Consider the following 8,692-nt stretch of genomic DNA (forward strand, 5'->3'; position numbering starts at 1 on the left):
GAGCAAGTGAATGGATATGAAGAGTGTCAAAGGAGAACAAAATAATGCAATTTTGTTTTTGAGTAGTAGAAAAGAATCTCTAACTAGTCTATGGCTGACCCCAAAATTTTACCACTAAGGATCGGTTGGTGTTTTAGTAGTGATAGTAGAAACGAAATCATGGTAGTTGCCAGTTAGTTACTAGCATGTTATCAATGGAGACGAGAAACATAGAATGTTAAGCTTTTGATTCCTTAAGAAAACAAATAACTGAAACTAGCATATAGCATTGGAAGAGGAAGAGGAAGAGGATACAGATTCCTGGGCTACGAGATACAGACACAGACAAAGAAGTAGTAGTAGTAGAAGTAGAGCATATATGATTATGAAGAAGAGAGGTGCTTACCTTACCTTAATAATAAATGAGAGCTTTTTTGTATCATAAGTCCATAACCAGCAAAGGCAGAGGCAGTGAGAATGAATTGCTTTTGCTGCCTTTCCTCCCAATTCCCACTTCCCCTACTTGCCCTGCCTTATCTGTTGCTCTCTGGGATTTAATGTGTTAATTCAGATGGACGTTTTTTAATTTGTCACTAATTAATTTGTCACTATTTATATTTATAAAAAAAAAAAGTTTCTACTTTTAACATTGTATTGATTGGAACTTATTATAACTAATTGATTGTTTGTTGATTTGTTATAACTTTGAGAGTTGAAGGTATGGATTATATGTTGAACAAGTGTTTCATGTGCTTTGTGTTGTGGGGGTTATGGTAGAGAAAGCTTAATTGGGGTAATTTTTTTTGCTTTAGAGGACAAGCTGAGAAGGAGTTTAAGGTTGAAGTTGAAGTAATTGGACGTGTTCAGCATAAGAATTTAGTGAGGTTGCTCGGTCATTGTGCTGAAGGTGCTCATAGGTATTTCAATATTTAGTTACATCCTGTCCCTCTTATCTTTATTGTTTATGGATATAAAAACTTTTGCCAAGGACAATTTCTTTCAAATGCTTATAGTTATATAAGTGCTTAGTTTTGTTTTGACTCTTAAACATGCATGTAATTTAAAATGAAATCATGAAGTGCTATGTAATATACCTTGATACAGAACGCTAAGTGTCAAATGAAATCAATACTTGTGAAGACAATACTTATGCATAATAATATTTCTTATTCTACAAAGGTGTAGTGTATGTGACTTTGCCCTTTTAAGAGGTCAACTACAATGATCTTTCTTAGGAATAGTTTATTATGGTTGTTTTCTAATGCTTAAATTTGATGTCTTTAGGCTATGGAAACCTCTAGTGATGCACCTGCTTCCTAAACAATACACGCTGCCCAAGTTGATCCTACTGTCCAAGCTGAACCTGTGGCCACTCCAACCAGTGCTGAGGCACTTCCACCTAAACCTAAGGATAAAACCAAGGTGTGTGAGGCAGTTGTTGATTGTGGTAGTAATAGGAAAAAGTCTATTGCTTGGGATCATTTTGAAAAAATAAAGATTAGTGAGGGTCAATTTAAGGCTGTTTGCCATTATTGCAAAAAAACTTATCGAGCTAATGGTAAGGGACATGATACTACTAATTTATTGAATCATACACCAAAATGTGTTAAGAACCCTAATAGAGTTTCACTTAAAGGGCAACAAACCTTAGCATTTGAACCCAAGGGGGAAGGGTTTCAACTTGTACCATCAGCCTTTACTGTTGAGGCTTCTAGGAAGGCACTTGCTGAAATGATTATAATAGATGAGTTGCCTTTTAGGCTAGTTGAAGGGTATGGGTTTCAAAAATATTCAACAACCTAAGTTGCAAATTAGGGAAATTCCATCTCGTCAAACTGTAGCTAGGGATGTGATTGGCATTTATGGTGTTGAGAGAGAGAAACTAAGGGAAACCTAGAAAGGTCGTAGGGTGTGCCTTACTACGGACACATGGACTAGTATTCAAAATCTGAATTATATGTCCCTCACATGTCATTTTATTGATGATGATTGGAACTTGCATAAGAGGATTCTGAATTTTTGTCAAGTGAAGGACCATAGAGGGGAGACTATAGGTAGGAAGATTGAGATGTGTTTGCGTGAGTGGGGTGTTGATGGCATATTCACCTTAACAGTGGATAATGCTTCCTCTAATGGCACTACCATTAAATTTTTACAAACAGTAACTAAAGATTGGAAGGGGACTGTTTTAGAACATGAGTTCTTGCACATGAGGTGTTGTGCACATATTCTAAATCTGATTGTGGGAGATGGTTTGAAAGAAATTGATGCGTCCATTGCTAGGGTGCGTGAAACGGTGAGGTATGTGAAGTCCTCACCAAATAAAAATCAAATTTTTAGGAGTTTTATGGAGAGATTAGGTATTGAGTCCAAGTGTTTACTAAGTCTTGATGTACCTACTAGGTGGAACTCTACCTATCTCATGTTAGATACTGCTGAAAAATTTGAGAAAGTGTTCCTAAGAATGGACTTTGAGGATGATAGCTATTGTTCGTACTTTTTGAACAAGGAAAATAGTGGTGGTTTGGGAGCTCCTTGTGGGGTTGATTTTAAAAATTGTAGGACATTTGTGGGTTTCTTGAAACTCTTTTACAATGCAACAAAAAAGTTTTCCGGTTCATTGTATGTTACTTCAAATACCTTCTTTGATGAGATGTTTGTGATTCAAGAGAATATTGCTCATTTAATTAAATCTGAAAATCTTCTCTTGAAAAACATGGCCACTAAAATGGAAGCTAAATTTGAAAAGTACTGGGGGAAAGGGGATAAAATTAATCAGCTTTTGTATGTGGCTGTGGTTCTTGATCCGAGGAAGAAAATGAGGTTTTTGAAGTTTTCTTTTTCTGAAATTTATGGGGAGTCAGTGGCTGATGAGATGGTTGATTTAGTGAGGAAGACCATGGATAGGTTGTATGATGTTTACTCTAGGGTTGATTCGCCAAATGGGGTAGTACCAAGTGAGAATGAGAGGACACACATGGAAGGTGATACAATTGGTGGTAGTGATCCATATGCGATGGTTAATTCACGATATGAGCGGTTTTTAGAGGTTAAGAAGTCTGTAGGGTGTAGCAATGAGATTGAAAGATATTTGGCTGAAAATTGTGAGAGTAGAAGGGATGTGAAGTTTGAGATTTTGGGGTGGTGGAAAGCCAATTCAGATAGGTACCAAGTGCTGTCCAAAATGACTAGGGATGTGCTGGCTGTACCTATTTCTACAATTGCTTCTGAATCATCATTTAGTACCGGAGGGCGCATACTTGATCCATTTAGAAGTTCACTCTCCCCTCTCATGGTTCAAAATCTTGTTTGTGCTCAAAACTGGCTGCAAGCCTATGTCCCAATTTCTTTTCGCAAGTCAAAGGACGAGGTTGAGGTCTTGGAGGATGAATTTCATGAATTAGGTAATATGTTTAACTTCCAAACTGCTAGTCTATTAAGTGTTATTAAATGTGTCATATACTTGAGAAAAATTTAATCTATTGTCTCAATTTTCTCTTTTCCAGTTTTAAATCAAGCAACAACAGCAGCAAGTTCTAGTTCCTGCTCAAGCAAAGGTGGTACTCGTACCACCATTAGTATTGATGAATGATCACAGATTGGGTATGTTTCTGCCCTTGTAATTTTTGTTCATATGATCCTTCCCTTTTGGTTATTCTGTAGCTAAATATTTTTTTCCCAATTGTATTGTAGGAGGAAGGAATGTCGCATTTTGTAAAGGAGACAGTTTTTTTGGATATATTTTGAAGTTTTTTGGTAGCTTTTCTAATTATACATGAACTTGTCTTGCTTATAAAAAGGAAAACTTAGCATCAGTGTAGGCTTTCCTTTTTATAAGTTATGGACTTGTGAACTATAGATAATAGAGTAGTTCTTTATTGCTTTAGGAAAACTTTTTTTTGGAAATACTTAATAGTATTTCATAATTGTAACTAATTATATATACTGCTGGGAATATTGCCTAATGCTTTGGTAGTTTACTGCCTTATCTACTGCCTCAATGGCTTTATATATATATATATATGGAATTATGAAGATATGGAGTATTTTTAGTAATGCGGGCTACTGTGTGATTCTGGATATTTGTTTGATGTATAGAATGGTTGGTAGATCTGTGTTTCAGATTGATAGATTGATGAGTAACAGGTGGTAACAATTTGGAAAATATGGAAAATATTTTAGTAACAGGTGTTTCAGATTGGTACTGCCCAGGCCTTAAAGGCTTGGACAATTTGGAAAATATTTGTTATTATGTGTGGATGAGTAACAGGTGGTAACAATGCTGCTTAGTATTAATTTGGAAAATATTTGTTAAAATATTTGTTATAATTTGGAAAATATTTGTTTGATTGATGCTTAGGTTTATAATGCTGTTGATTTTTAACAGTTCCCAGGATTATTTGTTTGATTGATGCCTAGGTTTATAATGCTATTGATGTTTTAACAGTTCCCAGGTTTTACTTTTTTATATTTTTGTTCACGAATGCAATACTGTTCTGGCCAAATTCATACAGAGTTGTAAGGAGTATAAATTTGGAGTTTTGGTCAATAATTGAAGGCCCAATTTAAAAGAAATTAAGTAAAAAGCCGGCCCAATCTATTAATTCCTTGAAAAGCCCAATAATTTTTGCTAAAAAGGCCCAAAAAAATTGAATCCAATAAAAAGGCTAAAATTGATCCAACCCGCCAATCCGATAAATCCGACCCGTTTCAACCGATGACCCGATCCGGCAGATTTAACCAATATTTTGGTTGGTTGCGGGCCAGTTTTTCAGTGACCCGACTCCATCGGGTCGAGTGCGGGTTGGGCCCAAACCCGGGCTGACTCGACCCGTGGACAGCCCTACTATATATATATATATATATATATATATATATATATATATATATATATATATATATATATATAATAGGTGAAGCTGAGAGAAACTTTAATTAGAATTTCAAATTAGAGTTCTAATTTTGCGCCATGTGTCCTAAATTATTTATTCTTGAAGAGTTTTATTTCTTAATTTTAGAATACAATGTGGGATCATATCATAAATATTCATCTAAGTGAGTTATTAAGTACAAAAACCAAAGAGTTTAGAATAAATGAATCGTAAAAAAAAAGTGCTTCACAATAATTATAAAAAAAACTTGAACAATTTACATTTTATACCTAATAATATTCTTACAATTTTTTTAGAGAGTTAACAAAATATAAAAATAACTATCAATAGTATTTAAATTATATATATATATAGGAATTATATAATGCATCTTATTGTATATCTTTAACTGTATTCATGCATATGCATGAGGTTACAAGCTAGTAGTAAATTTATGAATAATGAGAATATAGAGTTCAAATTCCGTTATTTGTAGCTTTCCAAAAAAAAAAATTCTGTTATTTATAAATTCATTGGTTATTTAGGGAGGAAAAAAATTCAGTAGTTGATTCAAACTGCATGATCAGAGCATTTCTAATTTGTCTCATTACTTTCATGAACTAGCCACTCGAGATTGCAACTTTTACATGACGAATTTTTATAAGTTTAAACGGAATGTGAAGTCATTTCTATATTTTTGCTTGCGTTTGCCATTACAATCACGTTCATTATCTTTTTGGACGGTTATAAATTCACCTAAGAATATTTTCTTATAGAAAAGAAAAACATTACAATCGAAATATTGGAGAAAATTAAAATATCAAATTGCAATGAAAAATTAAATATTTTAGCATTATTTATTGGCTAAAAGAAAAGGTTTAGTTGAATGGAAAAAAGAAAATAGTAAAAGAAGAAAACAGCTTACCTGAATTAAAGCATCCACAACAGTAGAGCTAAAAATTTAGCTATTTAGCTTCATAAAAAATTACTTTATCTATTTTACCTTGTCACATGCTGCAGCAGTAGATCTATTTTAGTTTTCAATATAATAAAATAATATAAACATCACAATAAAATAATATATCTACTACAATAAAATAATACATCCCACTATAAAAAAACACCACAAACCAATCCACCACCACTGCCAACCAAGAACAACCGCCCACAACCACCCAACAACAACTAGTAAGCCAAGAACAACCACCCACAACCACTACCAAAAATCCAATTTAGCCAAAAACCACCACACAAAACCCAGAGAAACCCATGAAATCCAGCCACAGCCACGAAATCCGCGACACTCTTGAGTTCAATGAAGGCAGTGCCGGTGGAGCTAGGATCGACAATGAAGCTTAGGTCGGCAATGGAGCTTGGATTGGCAGTGAGATGGAGGACTGGGCGAGATGGGTCAGCGGCGTGGGCGATGAAGATGAAGATCGACGATGAAGATGAAGATCGGTGATGAAGACAAACCCAAAACAGATCGGCAATGAAGATGAAGATCCAGAACAGATCAACGAAGCAGAGAGTAGATGAGGGAGAGAAAAAAAAATGAGAAGGAAAAAGGAAGAAAGAAGAGAAGCCGGAGAGAGAAAAAGAAAGAAAGAGAAAATATTTTTTAAATGAAAGAAGAGAGAGAAATTTTTTTTATTTTTTATTTTTTTATTTTTACCTTTGAGCTACAGTGCACATCTATCTTTAGATGTGCACTGTAGTTGTGAAGCAAAATTTTTTTGCTATATCTCCACTGCTACTGGTATCTTTTTTGTGTTTTGGTATAACTAAAATAGCTATATAGCTATTTAGCTACACTGCTGCAAATACTCTTAAAAATTGGTGAAAAAAGAAAAGAGATTTAGTTCAGTGCAGAGTAGATATAAATGGGACACAATCCATCTACACATACCAGACACGAACGGCCTACTTAAGCCCATAAAGGGACTTGTAGAGCTTTCTTTTTTAAAATAACTGTTATAATTGGTGGCTTAAATTTGAGGAGCACTGATTTGTGCCACACAGGATCATAGCCTTTGATATTTTATTCCTTCCCAAGTTATACATTTGTGTTGGCACGTAATGGACTTCAATTAAATAGGCATTAAGCATGGTCGGCCCAACCTAATTTGGGGCCTAAGACAAAATATTTATGTAAGGCCTTTTATATATAAATATTAATTAAATAAAATTATTTAATATTAATCAAATTGAGATTAATTTGATGTATTAAATACATAATTTAATGAATACTACTAACTAAAACTAAGGTTAATTTTATATAGATAATTGAATATCATAGTTGAAAAAATAATTTAACAAAAAGAAAAAAATTTAAAAAAGAAAATTAATTTATCTTGGATATATAACGATACATAGTTAATTACATTTATAATCTAATTTATAATTTATGATATTAATTGATGTGTGACTTTGTAGTAGATTAGTTTACAAGTATTAAAGTTTTAAACTATTAGGGGAGATTAATCATCATTGATGATCTAACACATTTGCAATTTTTTTTTAAAAGCCATGTTAGAAATAAAATAAAAAAGGAAAATACTAAAAAGGTAATACAAAATGTTCATAATATAACGTGACAATAACAGTGATTGATGAGCTTCAATAATGTAATTAATGAATATTTTAAATACTTTTTTGTGATTGGTAACATGTCAATTTGTAAATCTATAGTAAAATTTGTGATATCCCTAACATCACTAATAATAAAAAGTGCACAACAATTTGAAAAAAATTCATATTTTTTATAAAATTTTGGGCTTTTTATAATGGGGAGGGGGCCTTTTTGTAAAGGGCAAATATTTTTTGTGGTGGGGGTCTTAGGCCTAGGCCTTGGGTTGGCCCTGGCATTAAGCCTTAACCGACTTAAGGAATATTAGTCCTTATTTATGTAGGACTTGTAGTGTAGCAAGACCTAATGGTAAAACATATATAATGCGGTTATTGTCAATTGCAGAGCGTGATTTAGTGCTGCAATATTATTATGGGTTTCTTTATTCTCTGGTATTTTGTATAGAGTTCTAAGGCGTGACTTTGTTCTAGAGATTTTCAGGTTTCTCTAGTCACGTGCTTTTGGTGATTGAGAGCTCTTTGGGTGTATTTGGGGTTTGGGCTTTGTGAGAGTATTTTGGTACCACCTGTGTAATTTCTTTTTTTTTTGTTAGTGAAACTTTCTCCTCGACGCCGCTTGTGGACATAGGCCAAAAACCGAACCACGTAAATCTTTGTTCTTGTATGATTGTTTCTTTTATCTTTCTATTTCTATTTTGCGTAAACTCACACACACAAGTAGATTTTACGTTTCTGCTATTCTCAACAAATTGGTATTAAAGCTTCCGCTTTTACAACAATAACCATGAAGAAACGCATTAGAAACACCAAACTGCCTTAAATACCATTGAAAATGAACAGCCAAAGACAAAACCAATAACAAGCCTTTACAATTGGACTAAATGTCTCATCAAAATCAATACCATATTACTGATGGAAACCTTTAGTAACTAATCGAGCTATGGACCCATCACTATTCCTCTTAAGTTTAAACACCCATCACTGTTCCCACGTGATCTATGCATGCATGGCATCACATGAAAAATACCAAAATACTCCTCTTCAATCCCTTAAAACAAAATCATTTTACAGATTTAACACATGTAGTGCCACATAAATTCCATGGGTTTATAATATGGTATGAAATAAATAAATGTCATGGGTTTAAGATAAATAATTATAACTTTCCATGAGCTTTTATATTAGAAACACAAATTCATAATTCTTCATGGGCTTGATATATGTTTGCCATGGGTTTTGGAAATATGAATGGT

The 8,692-nt window shown here is 33.5% G+C and overlaps 1 pseudogene; it reads left to right on the forward strand.

The window, feature by feature from the left end:
- Window positions 1-1,141: 1,141 nt before the first annotated feature.
- LOC142621131 (zinc finger BED domain-containing protein RICESLEEPER 2-like) lies at window positions 1,142-3,916 on the forward strand (annotated as a pseudogene).
- The last annotated feature ends 4,776 nt before the right edge of the window (window positions 3,917-8,692 follow it).

This window comes from Castanea sativa, chromosome 12, assembly GCF_040712315.1.
Source record: "Castanea sativa cultivar Marrone di Chiusa Pesio chromosome 12, ASM4071231v1".
Classification (NCBI taxonomy): domain Eukaryota; kingdom Viridiplantae; phylum Streptophyta; class Magnoliopsida; order Fagales; family Fagaceae; genus Castanea; species Castanea sativa.